The sequence below is a fragment of the Diceros bicornis genome, chromosome 2 (genome assembly GCF_020826845.1).
Source record: "Diceros bicornis minor isolate mBicDic1 chromosome 2, mDicBic1.mat.cur, whole genome shotgun sequence".
In the NCBI taxonomy this organism is placed as follows: Eukaryota; Metazoa; Chordata; class Mammalia; order Perissodactyla; family Rhinocerotidae; genus Diceros; species Diceros bicornis.
The window spans coordinates 95515046-95535051 of NC_080741.1; positions in this window are offsets into that span (position 1 = coordinate 95515046).

Below are 20006 nucleotides of genomic sequence, written 5' to 3' on the forward strand. Positions count from 1 at the left end.
CGGGCATTCAGAACATATAGCACGTTGCTGTAAGCAAGCACATTCTCATTCAAAGATGCAAGTTACTATGTAGGAACAAGTTTGTATAGGTATTTCAAAGATGCCCAGAACTGAGCTAAACTTGGTATGTGTCCAACTCCTAGAAATAACTTCATGCCCCATCTCCCTTACTTCCAGCTAGTAAGGATCACATAATTCCTAACAAAGTTTGGACACAGATTCCCAATTCGGGCATTCAGAAAATATAGCACGTTGCTGTAAGCAAGCACATTCTCATTCAAAGATGCAAGTTACTATGTAGGAACAAGTTTGTATAGGTATTTCAAAGATGCCCAGAACTGAGCTAAACTTGGTATGTGTCCAACTCCTAGAAATAACTTCATGCCCCATCTCCCTTACTTCCAGCTAGTAAGGATCACATAATTCCTAACAAAGTTTTGACACAGATTCCCTATTCGGGCATTCAGAACATATAGCACGTTGCTGCAAGCAAGCACATTCTCATTCAAAGATGCAAGTTACTATGTAGGAACAAGTTTGTATAGGTATTTCAAAGATGCCCAGAACTGAGCTAAACTTGGTATGTGTCCAACTCCTAGAAATAACTTCATGCCCCATCTCCCTTACTTCCAGCTAGTAAGGATCACATAATTCCCAACAAAGTTTTGACACAGATTCCCTATTCGGGCATTCAGAACATATAGCACGTTGCTGCAAGAAAGCACATTCTCATTCAAAGTTGCAAGTTACTATTTATGAACAAGTTTGTATAGGTATTTAAAAGATGCCCAGAACTGAGCTAAACTTGGTATGTGTCCAACTCCTAGAAATAACTTCATGCCCCATCTCCCTTACTTCCAGCTAGTAAGGATCACATAATTCCTAACAAAGTTTTGACACAGATTCCCAATTCGGGCATTTAGAACATATAGCACGTTGCTGTAAGCAAGCACATTCTCATTCAAAGTTGCAAGTTAATATGTAGGAACAAGTTTGTATAGGTATTTCAAAGATGCCCAGAACTGAGCTAAACTTGGTATGTGTCCAACTCCTAGAAATAACTTCATGCCCCATCTCCCTTACTTCCAGCTAGTAAGGATCACATAATTCCTAACAAAGTTTTGACACAGATTCCCTATTCGGGCATTCAGAACATATAGCACGTTGCTGCAAGCAAGCACATTCTCATTCAATGTTGCAAGTTACTATTTAGGAACAAGTTTGTATAGGTATTTCAAAGATGCCCAGAACTGAGCTAAACTTGGTATGTGTCCAACTCCTAGAAATAACTTCATGCCCCATCTCCCTTACTTCCAGCTAGTAAGGATCACATAATTCCTAACAAAGTTTTGACACAGATTCCCAATTCGGGCATTCAGAACATATAGCACGTTGCTGTAAGCAAGCACATTTTCATTCAAAGTTGCAAGTTACTATGTAGGAACAAGTTTGTATAGGTATTTCAAAGATGCCCAGAACTGAGCTAAACTTGGTATGTGTCCAACTCCTAGAAATAACTTCATGCCCCATCTCACTTACTTCCAGCTAGTAAGGATGACATAATTCCTAACAAAGTTTTGACACAGATTCCCAATTCGGGCATTCAGAACATATAGCACGTTGCTGTAAGCAAGCAGATTCTCATTCAAAGATGCAATTTACTATGTAGGAACAAGTTTGTATAGGTATGTCAAAGATGCCCAGAACTGAGCTAAACTTGGTATGTGTCCAACTCCTAGAAATAACTTCATGCCCCATCTCCCTTACTTCCAGCTAGTAAGGATCACATAATTCCTAACAAAGTTTTGACACAGATTGCCAATTCGGGCATTCAGAACATATAGCACGTTGCTGTAAGCAAGCACATTCTCATTCAAAGATGCAAGTTACTATGTAGGAACAAGTTTGTATAGGTATTTCAAAGATGCCCAGAACTGAGCTAAACTTGGTATGTGTCCAACTCCTAGAAATATCTTCATGCCCCATCTCCCTTACTTCCAGCTAGTAAGGATCACATAATTCCTAACAAAGTTTTGACACAGATTTCCAAAACGGGCATTCAGAACATATAGCACGTTGCTGCAAGCAAGCACATTCTCATTCAAAGTTGCAAGTTACTATGTAGGAACAAGTTTGTATAGGTATTTCAAAGATGCCCAGAACTGAGCTAAACTTGGTATGTGTCCAACTCCTAGAAATAACTTCATGCCCCATCTCCCTTACTTCCAGCTAGTAAGGATCACATAATTCCTAACAAAGTTTTGACACAGATTCCCAAATCGGTCATTCAGAACATATAGCACGTTGCTGTAAGCAAGCAGATTCTCATTAAAGATGCAAGTTACTATGTAGGAACAAGTTTGTATAGGTATTTCAAAGATGCCCAGAACTGAGCTAAACTTGGTATGTGTCCAACTCCTAGAAATAACTTCATGCCCCATCTCCCTTACTTCCAGCTAGTAAGGATCACATGATTCCTAACAAAGTTTTGACACAGATTCCCAATTCGGGCATTCAGAACATATAGCACGTTGCTTTAAGCAAGCACATTCTCATTCAAAGTTGCAAGTTACTATGTAGGAACAAGTTTGTATAGGTATTTCAAAGATGCCCAGAACTGAGCTAAACTTGGTATGTGTCCAACTCCTAGAAATAACTTCATGCCCCATCTCACTTACTTCCAGTTAGTAAGGATCACATAATTCCTAACAAAGTTTTGACACAGATTCCCAAATCGGGCATTCAGAACATATAGCAAGTTGCTGTAAGCAAGCAGATTCTCATTCAAAGATGCAAGTTACTATGTAGGAACAAGTTTGTATAGGTATTTCAAAGATGCCCAGAACTGAGCTAAACTTGGTATGTGTCCAACTCCTAGAAATAACTTCATGCCCCATCTCCCTTACTTCCAGCTAGTAAGGATCACATAATTCCTAACAAAGTTTTGACACAGATTGCCAATTCGGGCATTCAGAACATATAGCACGTTGCTGTAAGCAAGCACATTCTCATTCAAAGATGCAAGTTACTATGTAGGAACAAGTTTGTATAGGTATTTCAAAGATGCCCAGAACTGAGCTAAACTTGGTATGTGTCCAACTCCTAGAAATAACATCATGCCCCATCTCCCTTACTTTCAGCCATTAAGGATCACATAATTCCTAACAAAGTTTTGACACAGATTCCCAATTCGGGCATTCAGAACATATAGCACGTTGCTGTAAGCAAGCAGATTCTCATTCAAAGTTGCAAGTTACTATGTAGGAACAAGTTTGTATAGGTATTTCAAAGATGCCCAGAACTGAGCTAAACTTGGTATGTGTCCAACTCCTAGAAATAACTTCATGCCCCATCTCCCTTACTTCTAGCTAGTAAGGATCACATAATTCCTAACAAAGTTTTGACACAGATTGCCAATTCGGGCATTCAGAACATATAGCACGTTGCTGTAAGCAAGCACATTTTCATTCAAAGTTGCAAGTTACTATGTAGGAACAAGTTTGTATAGGTATTTCAAAGATGCCCAGAACTGAGCTAAACTTGGTATGTGTCCAACTCCTAGAAATAACTTCATGCTCCATCTCCCTTACTTCCAGCTAGTAAGGATGACATAATTCCTAACAAAGTTTTGACACAGATTCCCAATTCGGGCATTCAGAACATATAGCACGTTGCTGTAAGCAAGCAGATTCTCATTCAAAGATGCAAGTTACTATGTAGGAACAAGTTTGTATAGGTATTTCAAAGATGCCCAGAACTGAGCTAAACTTGGTATGTGTCCAACTCCTAGAAATAACTTCATGCCCCATCTCCCTTACTTCCAGCTAGTAAGGATCACATAATTCCTAACAAAGTTTTGACACAGATTGCCAATTCGGGCATTCAGAACATATAGCACGTTGCTGTAAGCAAGCACATTCTCATTCAAAGTTGCAAGTTACTATGTAGGAACAAGTTTGTATAGGTATTTCAAAGATGCCCAGAACTGAGCTAAACTTGGTATGTGTCCAACTCCTAGAAATAACTTCATGCTCCATCTCCCTTACATCCAGCTAGTAAGGATGACATAATTCCTAACAAAGTTTTGACACAGATTCCCAATTCGGGCATTCAGAACATATAGCACGTTGCTGTAAGCAAGCAGATTCTCATTCAAAGATGCAAGTTACTATGTAGGAACAAGTTTGTATAGGTATTTCAAAGATGCCCAGAACTGAGCTAAACTTGGTATGTGTCCAACTCCTAGAAATAACTTCATGCCCCATCTCCCTTACTTCCAGCTAGTAAGGATCACATAATTCCTAACAAAGTTTTGACACAGATTGCCAATTCGGGCATTCAGAACATATAGCACGTTGCTGTAAGCAAGCACATTCTCATTCAAAGTTGCAAGTTACTATGTAGGAACAAGTTTGTATAGGTATTTCAAAGATGCCCAGAACTGAGCTAAACTTGGTATGTGTCCAACTCCTAGAAATAACTTCATGCCCCATCTCCCTTACTTCCAGCTAGTAAGGATGACATAATTCCTAACAAAGTTTTGACACAGATTCCCAATTCGGGCATTCAGAACATATAGCACGTTGCTGTAAGCAAGCAGATTCTCATTCAAAGATGCAAGTTACTATGTAGGAACAAGTTTGTATAGGTATTTCAAAGATGCCCAGAACTGAGCTAAACTTGGTATGTGTCCAACTCCTAGAAATAACTTCATGCCCCATCTCCCTTACTTCCAGCTAGTAAGGATCACATAATTCCTAACAAAGTTTTGACACAGATTCCCAATTCGGGCATTCAGAACATATAGCACGTTGCTGTAAGCAAGCACATTCTCATTCAAAGATGCAAGTTACTATGTAGGAACAAGTTTGTATAGGTATTTCAAAGATGCCCAGAACTGAGCTAAACTTGGTATGTGTCCAACTCCTAGAAATAACTTCATGCCCCATCTCCCTTACTTCCAGCTAGTAAGGATCACATAATTCCTAACAAAGTTTTGACACAGATTTCCAAATCGGGCATTCAGAACATATAGCACGTTGCTGCAAGCAAGCACATTCTCATTCAAAGTTGCAAGTTACTATGTAGGAACAAGTTTGTATAGGTATTTCAAAGATGCCCAGAACTGAGCTAAACTTGGTATGTGTCCAACTCCTAGAAATAACTTCATGCCCCATCTCCCTTACTTCCAGCTAGTAAGGATCACATAATTCCTAACAAAGTTTTGACACAGATTCCCAAATCGGGCATACAGAACATATAGCACGTTGCTGTAAGCAAGCAGATTCTCATTAAAGATGCAAGTTACTATGTAGGAACAAGTTTGTATAGGTATTTGAAAGATGCCCAGAACTGAGCTAAACTTGGTATGTGTCCAACTCCTAGAAATAACTTCATGCCCCATCTCCCTTACTTCCAGCTAGTAAGGATCACATAATTCCTAACAAAGTTTTGACACAGATTCCCAATTCGGGCATTCAGAACATATAGCACGTTGCTGTAAGCAAGCAGATTCTCCTTCAAAGATGCAAGTTACTATGTAGGAACAAGTTTGTATAGGTATTTCAAAGATGCCCAGAACTGAGCTAAACTTGGTATGTGTCCAACTCCTAGAAATAACTTCATGCCCCATCTCCCTTACTTCCAGCTAGTAAGGATCACATAATTCCTAACAAAGTTTTGACACAGATTGCCAATTCGGGCATTCAGAACATATAGCACGTTGCTGTAAGCAAGCACATTTTCATTCAAAGTTGCAAGTTACTATGTAGGAACAAGTTTGTATAGGTATTTCAAAGATGCCCAGAACTGAGCTAAACTTGGTATGTGTCCAACTCCTAGAAATAACTTCATGCCCCATCTCCCTTACTTCCAGCTAGTAAGGATCACATAATTCCTAACAAAGTTTTGACACAGATTCCCAATTCGGGCATTCAGAACATATAGCACGTTGCTGTAAGCAAGCAGATTCTCATTCAAAGATGCAAGTTACTATGTAGGAACAAGTTTGTATAGGTATTTCAAAGATGCCCAGAACTGAGCTAAACTTGGTATGTGTCCAACTCCTAGAAATAACTTCATGCCCCATCTCCCTTACTTCCAGCTAGTAAGGATCACATAATTCCTAACAAAGTTTTGACACAGATTCCCAATTCGGGCATTCAGAACATATAGCACGTTGCTGTAAGCAAGCACATTCTCATTCAAAGTTGCAAGTTACTATGTAGGAACAAGTTTGTATAGGTATTTCAAAGATGCCCAGAACTGAGCTAAACTTGGTATGTGTCCAACTCCTAGAAATAACTTCATGCCCCATCTCCCTTACTTCCAGCTAGTAAGGATCACATAATTCCTAACAAAGTTTTGACACAGATTCCCAATTCGGGCATTCAGAACATATAGCACGTTGCTGTAAGCAAGCACATTCTCATTAATGATGCAAGTTACTATGTAGCAACAAGTTTGTATAGGTATTTCAAAGATGCCCAGAACTGAGCTAAACTTGGTATGTGTCCAACTCCTAGAAATAACTTCATGCCCCATCTCCCTTACTTCCAGCTAGTAAGGATCACATAATTCCTAACAAAGTTTTGACACAGATTGCCAATTCGGGCATTCAGAACATATAGCACGTTGCTGTAAGCAAGCACATTCTCATTCAAAGTTGCAAGTTACTATGTAGGAACTAGTTTGTATAGGTATTTCAAAGATGCCCAGAACTGAGCTAAACTTGGTATGTGTCCAACTCCTAGAAATAACTTCATGCCCCACCTCCCTTACTTCCAGCTAGTAAGGATCACATAATTCCTAACAAAGTTTTGACACAGATTCCCAAATCGGGCATTCAGAACATATAGCACGTTGCTGCAAGCAAGCACATTCTCATTCAAAGTTGCAAGTTACTATGTAGGAACAAGTTTGTATAGGTATTTCAAAGATGCCCAGAACTGAGCTAAACTTGGTATGTCTCCAACTCCAAGAAATAACTTCATGCCCCGTCTCCCTTACTTCCAGCTAGTAAGGATCACATAATTCCTAACAAAGTTTTGACACAGATTCCCAATTCGGGCATTCAGAACATATAGCACGTTGCTGTAAGCAAGCACATTCTCATTCAAAGTTGCAAGTTTCTATGTAGGAACAAGTTTGTATAGGTATTTCAAAGATGCCCAGAACTGAGCTAAACTTGGTATGTGTCCAACTCCTAGAAATAACTTCATGCCCCATCTCCCTTACTTCCAGCTAGTAAGGATCACATAATTCCTAACAAAGTTTTGACACAGATTCCCAATTCGGGCATTCAGAACATATAGCACGTTGCTGTAAGCAAGCACATTCTCATTCAAAGATGCAAGTTACTATGTAGGAACAAGTTTGTATAGGTATTTCAAAGATGCCCAGAACTGAGCTAAACTTGGTATGTGTCCAACTCCTAGAAATAACTTCATGCCCCATCTCCCTTACTTCCAGCTAGTAAGGATCACATAATTCCTAACAAAGTTTTGACACAGATTCCCAATTCGGGCATTCAGAACATATAGCACGTTGCTGTAAGCAAGCACATTCTCATTCAAAGATGCAAGTTACTATGTAGGAACAAGTTTGTATAGGTATTTCAAAGATGCCCAGAACTGAGCTAAACTTGGTATGTGTCCAACTCCTAGAAATAACTTCATGCCCCATCTCCCTTACTTCCAGCTAGTAAGGATCACATAATTCCTAACAAAGTTTTGACACAGATTTCCAAATCGGGCATTCAGAACATATAGCACGTTGCTGCAAGCAAGCACATTCTCATTCAAAGTTGCAAGTTACTATGTAGGAACAAGTTTGTATAGGTATTTCAAAGATGCCCAGAACTGAGCTAAACTTGGTATGTGTCCAACTCCTAGAAATAACTTCATGCCCCATCTCCCTTACTTCCAGCTAGTAAGGATCACATAATTCCTAACAAAGTTTTGACACAGATTCCCAAATCGGGCATACAGAACATATAGCACGTTGCTGTAAGCAAGCAGATTCTCATTAAAGATGCAAGTTACTATGTAGGAACAAGTTTGTATAGGTATTTGAAAGATGCCCAGAACTGAGCTAAACTTGGTATGTGTCCAACTCCTAGAAATAACTTCATGCCCCATCTCCCTTACTTCCAGCTAGTAAGGATCACATAATTCCTAACAAAGTTTTGACACAGATTCCCAATTCGGGCATTCAGAACATATAGCACGTTGCTGTAAGCAAGCAGATTCTCCTTCAAAGATGCAAGTTACTATGTAGGAACAAGTTTGTATAGGTATTTCAAAGATGCCCAGAACTGAGCTAAACTTGGTATGTGTCCAACTCCTAGAAATAACTTCATGCCCCATCTCCCTTACTTCCAGCTAGTAAGGATCACATAATTCCTAACAAAGTTTTGACACAGATTGCCAATTCGGGCATTCAGAACATATAGCACGTTGCTGTAAGCAAGCACATTTTCATTCAAAGTTGCAAGTTACTATGTAGGAACAAGTTTGTATAGGTATTTCAAAGATGCCCAGAACTGAGCTAAACTTGGTATGTGTCCAACTCCTAGAAATAACTTCATGCCCCATCTCCCTTACTTCCAGCTAGTAAGGATCACATAATTCCTAACAAAGTTTTGACACAGATTCCCAATTCGGGCATTCAGAACATATAGCACGTTGCTGTAAGCAAGCACATTCTCATTCAAAGATGCAAGTTACTATGTAGGAACAAGTTTGTATAGGTATTTCAAAGAGGCCCAGAACTGAGCTAAACTTGGTATGTGTCCAACTCCTAGAAATAACTTCATGCCCCATCTCCCTTACTTCCAGCTAGTAAGGATCACATAATTCCTAACAAAGTTTTGACACAGATTCCCAATTCGGGCATTCAGAACATATAGCACGTTGCTGTAAGCAAGAACATTCTCATTCAAAGATGCAAGATACTATGTAGGAACAAGTTTGTATAGGTATTTCAAAGATGCCCAGAACTGAGCTAAACTTGGTATGTGTCCAACTCCTAGAAATAACTTCATGCCCCATCTCCCTTACTTCCAGCTAGTAAGGATCACATAATTCCTAACAAAGTTTTGACCCAGATTGCCAATTCGGGCATTCAGAACATATAGCACGTTGCTGTAAGCAAGCACATTCTCATTCAAAGATGCAAGTTACTATGTAGGAACAAGTTTGTATAGGTATTTCAAAGATGCCCAGAACTGAGCTAAACTTGGTATGTGTCCAACTCCTAGAAATAACTTCATGCCCCATCTCCCTTACTTCCAGCTAGTAAGGATCACATAATTCCTAACAAAGTTTTGACACAGATTCCCTATTCGGGCATTCAGAACATATAGCACGTTGCTGCAAGCAAGCACATTCTCATTCAAAGTTGCAAGTTACTATGTAGGAACAAGTTTGTATAGGTATTTCAAAGATGCCCAGAACTGAGCTAAACTTGGTATGTGCCCAACTCCTAGAAATAACTTCATGCCCCATCTCCCTTACTTCCAGCTAGTAAGGATCACATAATTCCTAACAAAGTTTTGACACAGATTCCCAAATCGGTCATTCAGAACATATAGCACGTTGCTGTAAGCAAGCAGATTCTCATTAAAGATGCAAGTTACTATGTAGGAACAAGTTTGTATAGGTATTTCAAAGATGCCCAGAACTGAGCTAAACTTGGTATGTGTCCAACTCCTAGAAATAACTTCATGCCCCATCTCCCTTACTTCCAGCTAGTAAGGATCACATGATTCCTAACAAAGTTTTGACACAGATTCCCAATTCGGGCATTCAGAACATATAGCACGTTGCTTTAAGCAAGCACATTCTCATTCAAAGTTGCAAGTTACTATGTAGGAACAAGTTTGTATAGGTATTTCAAAGATGCCCAGAACTGAGCTAAACTTGGTATGTGTCCAACTCCTAGAAATAACTTCATGCCCCATCTCACTTACTTCCAGTTAGTAAGGATCACATAATTCCTAACAAAGTTTTGACACAGATTCCCAAATCGGGCATTCAGAACATATAGCAAGTTGCTGTAAGCAAGCAGATTCTCATTCAAAGATGCAAGTTACTATGTAGGAACAAGTTTGTATAGGTATTTCAAAGATGCCCAGAACTGAGCTAAACTTGGTATGTGTCCAACTCCTAGAAATAACTTCATGCCCCATCTCCCTTACTTCCAGCTAGTAAGGATCACATAATTCCTAACAAAGTTTTGACACAGATTGCCAATTCGGGCATTCAGAACATATAGCACGTTGCTGTAAGCAAGCACATTCTCATTCAAAGATGCAAGTTACTATGTAGGAACAAGTTTGTATAGGTATTTCAAAGATGCCCAGAACTGAGCTAAACTTGGTATGTGTCCAACTCCTAGAAATAACATCATGCCCCATCTCCCTTACTTTCAGCCATTAAGGATCACATAATTCCTAACAAAGTTTTGACACAGATTCCCAATTCGGGCATTCAGAACATATAGCACGTTGCTGTAAGCAAGCAGATTCTCATTCAAAGTTGCAAGTTACTATGTAGGAACAAGTTTGTATAGGTATTTCAAAGATGCCCAGAACTGAGCTAAACTTGGTATGTGTCCAACTCCTAGAAATAACTTCATGCCCCATCTCCCTTACTTCTAGCTAGTAAGGATCACATAATTCCTAACAAAGTTTTGACACAGATTGCCAATTCGGGCATTCAGAACATATAGCACGTTGCTGTAAGCAAGCACATTTTCATTCAAAGTTGCAAGTTACTATGTAGGAACAAGTTTGTATAGGTATTTCAAAGATGCCCAGAACTGAGCTAAACTTGGTATGTGTCCAACTCCTAGAAATAACTTCATGCTCCATCTCCCTTACTTCCAGCTAGTAAGGATGACATAATTCCTAACAAAGTTTTGACACAGATTCCCAATTCGGGCATTCAGAACATATAGCACGTTGCTGTAAGCAAGCAGATTCTCATTCAAAGATGCAAGTTACTATGTAGGAACAAGTTTGTATAGGTATTTCAAAGATGCCCAGAACTGAGCTAAACTTGGTATGTGTCCAACTCCTAGAAATAACTTCATGCCCCATCTCCCTTACTTCCAGCTAGTAAGGATCACATAATTCCTAACAAAGTTTTGACACAGATTGCCAATTCGGGCATTCAGAACATATAGCACGTTGCTGTAAGCAAGCACATTCTCATTCAAAGTTGCAAGTTACTATGTAGGAACAAGTTTGTATAGGTATTTCAAAGATGCCCAGAACTGAGCTAAACTTGGTATGTGTCCAACTCCTAGAAATAACTTCATGCTCCATCTCCCTTACATCCAGCTAGTAAGGATGACATAATTCCTAACAAAGTTTTGACACAGATTCCCAATTCGGGCATTCAGAACATATAGCACGTTGCTGTAAGCAAGCAGATTCTCATTCAAAGATGCAAGTTACTATGTAGGAACAAGTTTGTATAGGTATTTCAAAGATGCCCAGAACTGAGCTAAACTTGGTATGTGTCCAACTCCTAGAAATAACTTCATGCCCCATCTCCCTTACTTCCAGCTAGTAAGGATCACATAATTCCTAACAAAGTTTTGACACAGATTGCCAATTCGGGCATTCAGAACATATAGCACGTTGCTGTAAGCAAGCACATTCTCATTCAAAGTTGCAAGTTACTATGTAGGAACAAGTTTGTATAGGTATTTCAAAGATGCCCAGAACTGAGCTAAACTTGGTATGTGTCCAACTCCTAGAAATAACTTCATGCCCCATCTCCCTTACTTCCAGCTAGTAAGGATGACATAATTCCTAACAAAGTTTTGACACAGATTCCCAATTCGGGCATTCAGAACATATAGCACGTTGCTGTAAGCAAGCAGATTCTCATTCAAAGATGCAAGTTACTATGTAGGAACAAGTTTGTATAGGTATTTCAAAGATGCCCAGAACTGAGCTAAACTTGGTATGTGTCCAACTCCTAGAAATAACTTCATGCCCCATCTCCCTTACTTCCAGCTAGTAAGGATCACATAATTCCTAACAAAGTTTTGACACAGATTCCCAATTCGGGCATTCAGAACATATAGCACGTTGCTGTAAGCAAGCACATTCTCATTCAAAGATGCAAGTTACTATGTAGGAACAAGTTTGTATAGGTATTTCAAAGATGCCCAGAACTGAGCTAAACTTGGTATGTGTCCAACTCCTAGAAATAACTTCATGCCCCATCTCCCTTACTTCCAGCTAGTAAGGATCACATAATTCCTAACAAAGTTTTGACACAGATTTCCAAATCGGGCATTCAGAACATATAGCACGTTGCTGCAAGCAAGCACATTCTCATTCAAAGTTGCAAGTTACTATGTAGGAACAAGTTTGTATAGGTATTTCAAAGATGCCCAGAACTGAGCTAAACTTGGTATGTGTCCAACTCCTAGAAATAACTTCATGCCCCATCTCCCTTACTTCCAGCTAGTAAGGATCACATAATTCCTAACAAAGTTTTGACACAGATTCCCAAATCGGGCATACAGAACATATAGCACGTTGCTGTAAGCAAGCAGATTCTCATTAAAGATGCAAGTTACTATGTAGGAACAAGTTTGTATAGGTATTTGAAAGATGCCCAGAACTGAGCTAAACTTGGTATGTGTCCAACTCCTAGAAATAACTTCATGCCCCATCTCCCTTACTTCCAGCTAGTAAGGATCACATAATTCCTAACAAAGTTTTGACACAGATTCCCAATTCGGGCATTCAGAACATATAGCACGTTGCTGTAAGCAAGCAGATTCTCCTTCAAAGATGCAAGTTACTATGTAGGAACAAGTTTGTATAGGTATTTCAAAGATGCCCAGAACTGAGCTAAACTTGGTATGTGTCCAACTCCTAGAAATAACTTCATGCCCCATCTCCCTTACTTCCAGCTAGTAAGGATCACATAATTCCTAACAAAGTTTTGACACAGATTGCCAATTCGGGCATTCAGAACATATAGCACGTTGCTGTAAGCAAGCACATTTTCATTCAAAGTTGCAAGTTACTATGTAGGAACAAGTTTGTATAGGTATTTCAAAGATGCCCAGAACTGAGCTAAACTTGGTATGTGTCCAACTCCTAGAAATAACTTCATGCCCCATCTCCCTTACTTCCAGCTAGTAAGGATCACATAATTCCTAACAAAGTTTTGACACAGATTCCCAATTCGGGCATTCAGAACATATAGCACGTTGCTGTAAGCAAGCAGATTCTCATTCAAAGATGCAAGTTACTATGTAGGAACAAGTTTGTATAGGTATTTCAAAGATGCCCAGAACTGAGCTAAACTTGGTATGTGTCCAACTCCTAGAAATAACTTCATGCCCCATCTCCCTTACTTCCAGCTAGTAAGGATCACATAATTCCTAACAAAGTTTTGACACAGATTCCCAATTCGGGCATTCAGAACATATAGCACGTTGCTGTAAGCAAGCACATTCTCATTCAAAGTTGCAAGTTACTATGTAGGAACAAGTTTGTATAGGTATTTCAAAGATGCCCAGAACTGAGCTAAACTTGGTATGTGTCCAACTCCTAGAAATAACTTCATGCCCCATCTCCCTTACTTCCAGCTAGTAAGGATCACATAATTCCTAACAAAGTTTTGACACAGATTCCCAATTCGGGCATTCAGAACATATAGCACGTTGCTGTAAGCAAGCACATTCTCATTAATGATGCAAGTTACTATGTAGCAACAAGTTTGTATAGGTATTTCAAAGATGCCCAGAACTGAGCTAAACTTGGTATGTGTCCAACTCCTAGAAATAACTTCATGCCCCATCTCCCTTACTTCCAGCTAGTAAGGATCACATAATTCCTAACAAAGTTTTGACACAGATTGCCAATTCGGGCATTCAGAACATATAGCACGTTGCTGTAAGCAAGCACATTCTCATTCAAAGTTGCAAGTTACTATGTAGGAACTAGTTTGTATAGGTATTTCAAAGATGCCCAGAACTGAGCTAAACTTGGTATGTGTCCAACTCCTAGAAATAACTTCATGCCCCACCTCCCTTACTTCCAGCTAGTAAGGATCACATAATTCCTAACAAAGTTTTGACACAGATTCCCAAATCGGGCATTCAGAACATATAGCACGTTGCTGCAAGCAAGCACATTCTCATTCAAAGTTGCAAGTTACTATGTAGGAACAAGTTTGTATAGGTATTTCAAAGATGCCCAGAACTGAGCTAAACTTGGTATGTCTCCAACTCCAAGAAATAACTTCATGCCCCGTCTCCCTTACTTCCAGCTAGTAAGGATCACATAATTCCTAACAAAGTTTTGACACAGATTCCCAATTCGGGCATTCAGAACATATAGCACGTTGCTGTAAGCAAGCACATTCTCATTCAAAGTTGCAAGTTTCTATGTAGGAACAAGTTTGTATAGGTATTTCAAAGATGCCCAGAACTGAGCTAAACTTGGTATGTGTCCAACTCCTAGAAATAACTTCATGCCCCATCTCCCTTACTTCCAGCTAGTAAGGATCACATAATTCCTAACAAAGTTTTGACACAGATTCCCAATTCGGGCATTCAGAACATATAGCACGTTGCTGTAAGCAAGCACATTCTCATTCAAAGATGCAAGTTACTATGTAGGAACAAGTTTGTATAGGTATTTCAAAGATGCCCAGAACTGAGCTAAACTTGGTATGTGTCCAACTCCTAGAAATAACTTCATGCCCCATCTCCCTTACTTCCAGCTAGTAAGGATCACATAATTCCTAACAAAGTTTTGACACAGATTCCCAATTCGGGCATTCAGAACATATAGCACGTTGCTGTAAGCAAGCACATTCTCATTCAAAGATGCAAGTTACTATGTAGGAACAAGTTTGTATAGGTATTTCAAAGATGCCCAGAACTGAGCTAAACTTGGTATGTGTCCAACTCCTAGAAATAACTTCATGCCCCATCTCCCTTACTTCCAGCTAGTAAGGATCACATAATTCCTAACAAAGTTTTGACACAGATTTCCAAATCGGGCATTCAGAACATATAGCACGTTGCTGCAAGCAAGCACATTCTCATTCAAAGTTGCAAGTTACTATGTAGGAACAAGTTTGTATAGGTATTTCAAAGATGCCCAGAACTGAGCTAAACTTGGTATGTGTCCAACTCCTAGAAATAACTTCATGCCCCATCTCCCTTACTTCCAGCTAGTAAGGATCACATAATTCCTAACAAAGTTTTGACACAGATTCCCAAATCGGGCATACAGAACATATAGCACGTTGCTGTAAGCAAGCAGATTCTCATTAAAGATGCAAGTTACTATGTAGGAACAAGTTTGTATAGGTATTTGAAAGATGCCCAGAACTGAGCTAAACTTGGTATGTGTCCAACTCCTAGAAATAACTTCATGCCCCATCTCCCTTACTTCCAGCTAGTAAGGATCACATAATTCCTAACAAAGTTTTGACACAGATTCCCAATTCGGGCATTCAGAACATATAGCACGTTGCTGTAAGCAAGCAGATTCTCCTTCAAAGATGCAAGTTACTATGTAGGAACAAGTTTGTATAGGTATTTCAAAGATGCCCAGAACTGAGCTAAACTTGGTATGTGTCCAACTCCTAGAAATAACTTCATGCCCCATCTCCCTTACTTCCAGCTAGTAAGGATCACATAATTCCTAACAAAGTTTTGACACAGATTGCCAATTCGGGCATTCAGAACATATAGCACGTTGCTGTAAGCAAGCACATTTTCATTCAAAGTTGCAAGTTACTATGTAGGAACAAGTTTGTATAGGTATTTCAAAGATGCCCAGAACTGAGCTAAACTTGGTATGTGTCCAACTCCTAGAAATAACTTCATGCCCCATCTCCCTTACTTCCAGCTAGTAAGGATCACATAATTCCTAACAAAGTTTTGACACAGATTCCCAATTCGGGCATTCAGAACATATAGCACGTTGCTGTAAGCAAGCACATTCTCATTCAAAGATGCAAGTTACTATGTAGGAACAAGTTTGTATAGGTATTTCAAAGAGGCCCAGAACTGAGCTAAACTTGGTATGTGTCCAACTCCTAGAAATAACTTCATGCCCCATCTCCCTTACTTCCAGCTAGTAAGGATCACATAATTCCTAACAAAGTTTTGACACAGATTCCCAATTCGGGCATTCAGAACATATAGCACGTTGCTGTAAGCAAGAACATTCTCATTCAAAGATGCAAGATACTATGTAGGAACAAGTTTGTATAGGTATTTCAAAGATGCCCAGAACTGAGCTAAACTTGGTATGTGTCCAACTCCTAGAAATAACTTCATGCCCCATCTCCCTTACTTCCAGCTAGTAAGGATCACATAATTCCTAACAAAGTTTTGACCCAGATTGCCAATTCGGGCATTCAGAACATATAGCACGTTGCTGTAAGCAAGCACATTCTCATTCAAAGATGCAAGTTACTATGTAGGAACAAGTTTGTATAGGTATTTCAAAGATGCCCAGAACTGAGCTAAACTTGGTATGTGTCCAACTCCTAGAAATAACTTCATGCCCCATCTCCCTTACTTCCAGCTAGTAAGGATCACATAATTCCTAACAAAGTTTTGACACAGATTCCCTATTCGGGCATTCAGAACATATAGCACGTTGCTGCAAGCAAGCACATTCTCATTCAAAGTTGCAAGTTACTATGTAGGAACAAGTTTGTATAGGTATTTCAAAGATGCCCAGAACTGAGCTAAACTTGGTATGTGCCCAACTCCTAGAAATAACTTCATGCCCCATCTCCCTTACTTCCAGCTAGTAAGGATCACATAATTCCTAACAAAGTTTTGACACAGATTCCCAATTCGGGCATTCAGAACATATAGCACGTTGCTGCAAGCAAGCACATTCTCATTCAAAGATGCAACTTACTATGTAGGAACAAGTTTGTATAGGTATTTCAAAGATGCCCAGAACTGAGCTAAACTTGGTATGTGTCCACCTCCTAGAAATAACTTCATGCCCCATCTCCCTTACTTCCAGCTAGTAAGGATCACATAATTCCTAACAAAGTTTTGACACAGATTCCCAATTCGGGCATTCAGAACATATAGCACGTTGCTGCAAGCAAGCACATTCTCATTCAAAGATGCAAGTTACTATGTAGGAACAAGTTTGTATAGGTATTTCAAAGATTCCCAGAACTGAGCTAAACTTGGTATGTGTCCAACTCCTAGAAATAACTTCATGCCCCATCTCCCTTACTTCCAGCTAGTAAGGATCACATAATTCCTAACAAAGTTTTGACACAGATTCCCTATTCGGGCATTCAGAACATATAGCACGTTGCTGCAAGCAAGCACATTCTCATTCAAAGTTGCAAGTTACTATGTAGGAACAAGTTTGTATAGGTATTTCAAAGATGCCCAGAACTGAGCTAAACTTGGTATGTGTCCAACTCCTAGAAATAACTTCATGCCCCATCTCCCTTACTTCCAGCTAGTAAGGATCACATAATTCCTAACAAAGTTTTGACACAGATTCCCAATTCGGGCATTCAGAACATATAGTACGTTGCTGCAAGCAAGCACATTCTCATTCAAAGTTGCAAGTTACTATGTAGGAACAAGTTTGTATAGGTATTTCAAAGATGCCCAGAACTGAGCTAAACTTGGTATGTGTCCAACTCCTAGAAATAACTTCATGCCCCATCTCCCTTACTTCCAGCTAGTAAGGATCACATAATTCCTAACAAAGTTTTGACACAGATTCCCTATTCGGGCATTCAGAACATATAGCACGTTGCTGCAAGCAAGCACATTCTCATTCAAAGTTGCAAGTTACTTTTTAGGAACAAGTTTGTACAGGTATTTCAAAGATGCCCAGAACTGAGCTAAACTTGGTATGTGTCCAACTCCTAGAAATAACTTCATGCCCCATCTCCCTTACTTCCAGCTAGTAAGGATCACATAATTCCTAACAAAGTTTTGACACAGATTTCCAAATCGGGCATTCAGAACATATAGCACGTTGCTGCAAGCAAGCACATTCTCATTCAAAGTTGCAAGTTACTATGTAGGAACAAGTTTGTATAGGTATTTCAAAGATGCCCAGAACTGAGCTAAACTTGGTATGTGTCCAACTCCGAGAAATAACTTCATGCCCCATCTCCCTTACTTCCAGCTAGTAAGGATCACATAATTCCTAACAAAGTTTTGACACAGATTCCCAAATCGGGCATTCAGAACATATAGCACGTTGCTGTAAGCAAGCACATTCTCATTCAAAGATGCAAGTTACTATGTAGGAACAAGTTTGTATAGGTATTTCAAAGATGCCCAGAACTGAGCTAAACTTGGTATGTGTCCAACTCCTAGAAATAACTTCATGCCCCATCTCCCTTACTTCCAGCTAGTAAGGATCACATAATTCCTAACAAAGTTTTGACACAGATTCCCAATTCGGGCATTCAGAACATATAGCACGTTGCTGTAAGCAAGCACATTCTCATTCAAAGATGCAAGTTACTATGTAGGAACAAGTTTGTATAGGTATTTCAAAGATGCCCAGAACTGAGCTAAACTTGGTATGTGTCCGACTCCTAGAAATAACTTCATGCCCCATCTCCCTTACTTCCAGCTAGTAAGGATCACATAATTCCTAACAAAGTTTTGACACAGATTCCCAATTCGGGCATTCAGAACATAAAGCACGTTGCTGTAAGCAAGCACATTCTCATTCAAAGTTGCAAGTTACTATGTAGGAACAAGTTTGTATAGGTATTTCAAAGATGCCCAGAACTGAGCTAAACTTGGTATGTGTCCGACTCCTAGAAATAACTTCATGCCCCATCTCCCTTACTTCCAGCTAGTAAGGATCACATAATTCCTAACAAAGTTTTGACACAGATTGCCAATTCGGGCATTCAGAACATATAGCACGTTGCTGTAAGCAAGCACATTCTCATTCAAAGTTGCAAGTTACTATGTAGGAACAAGTTTGTATAGGTATTTCAAAGATGCCCAGAACTGAGCTAAACTTGGTATGTGTCCAACTCCTAGAAATAACTTCATGCCCCATCTCCCTTACTTCCAGCTAGTAAGGATCACATAATTCCTAACAAAGTTTTGACACAGATTCCCAATTCGGGCATTCAGAACATATAGCACGTTGCTGTAAGCAAGCAGATTCTCATTCAAAGATGCAAGTTACTATGTAGGAACAAGTTTGTATAGGTATTTCAAAGATGCCCAGAACTGAGCTAAACTTGGTATGTGTCCAACTCCTAGAAATAACTTCATGCCCCATCTCCCTTACTTCCAGCTAGTAAGGATCACATAATTCCTAACAAAGTTTTGACACAGATTCCCAATTCGGGCATTCAGAACATATAGCACGTTGCTGTAAGCAAGCACATTCTCATTCAAAGTTGCAAGTTACTATGTAGGAACAAGTTTGTATAGGTATTTCAAAGATGCCCAGAACTGAGCTAAACTTGGTATGTGTCCAACTCCTAGAAATAACTTCATGCCCCATCTCCCTTACTTCCAGCTAGTAAGGATCACATAATTCCTAACAAAGTTTTGACACAGATTCCCAATTCGGGCATTCAGAACATATAGCACGTTGCTGCAAGCAAGCACATTCTCATTCAAAGATGCAAGTTACTATGTAGGAACAAGTTTGTATAGGTATTTCAAAGATGCCCAGAACTGAGCTAAACTTGGTATGTGTCCAACTCCTAGAAATAACTTCATGCCCCATCTCCCTTACTTCCTGCTAGTAAGGATCACATAATTCCTAACAAAGATTTGACACAGATTCCCAATTCGGGCATTCAGAACATATAGCACGTTGCTGTAAGCAAGCACATTTTCATTCAAAGTTGCAAGTTACTATGTAGGAACAAGTTTGTATAGGTATTTCAAAGATGCCCAGAACTGAGCTAAACTTGGTATGTGTCCAACTCCTAGAAATAACTTCATGCCCCATCTCCCTTACTTCCAGC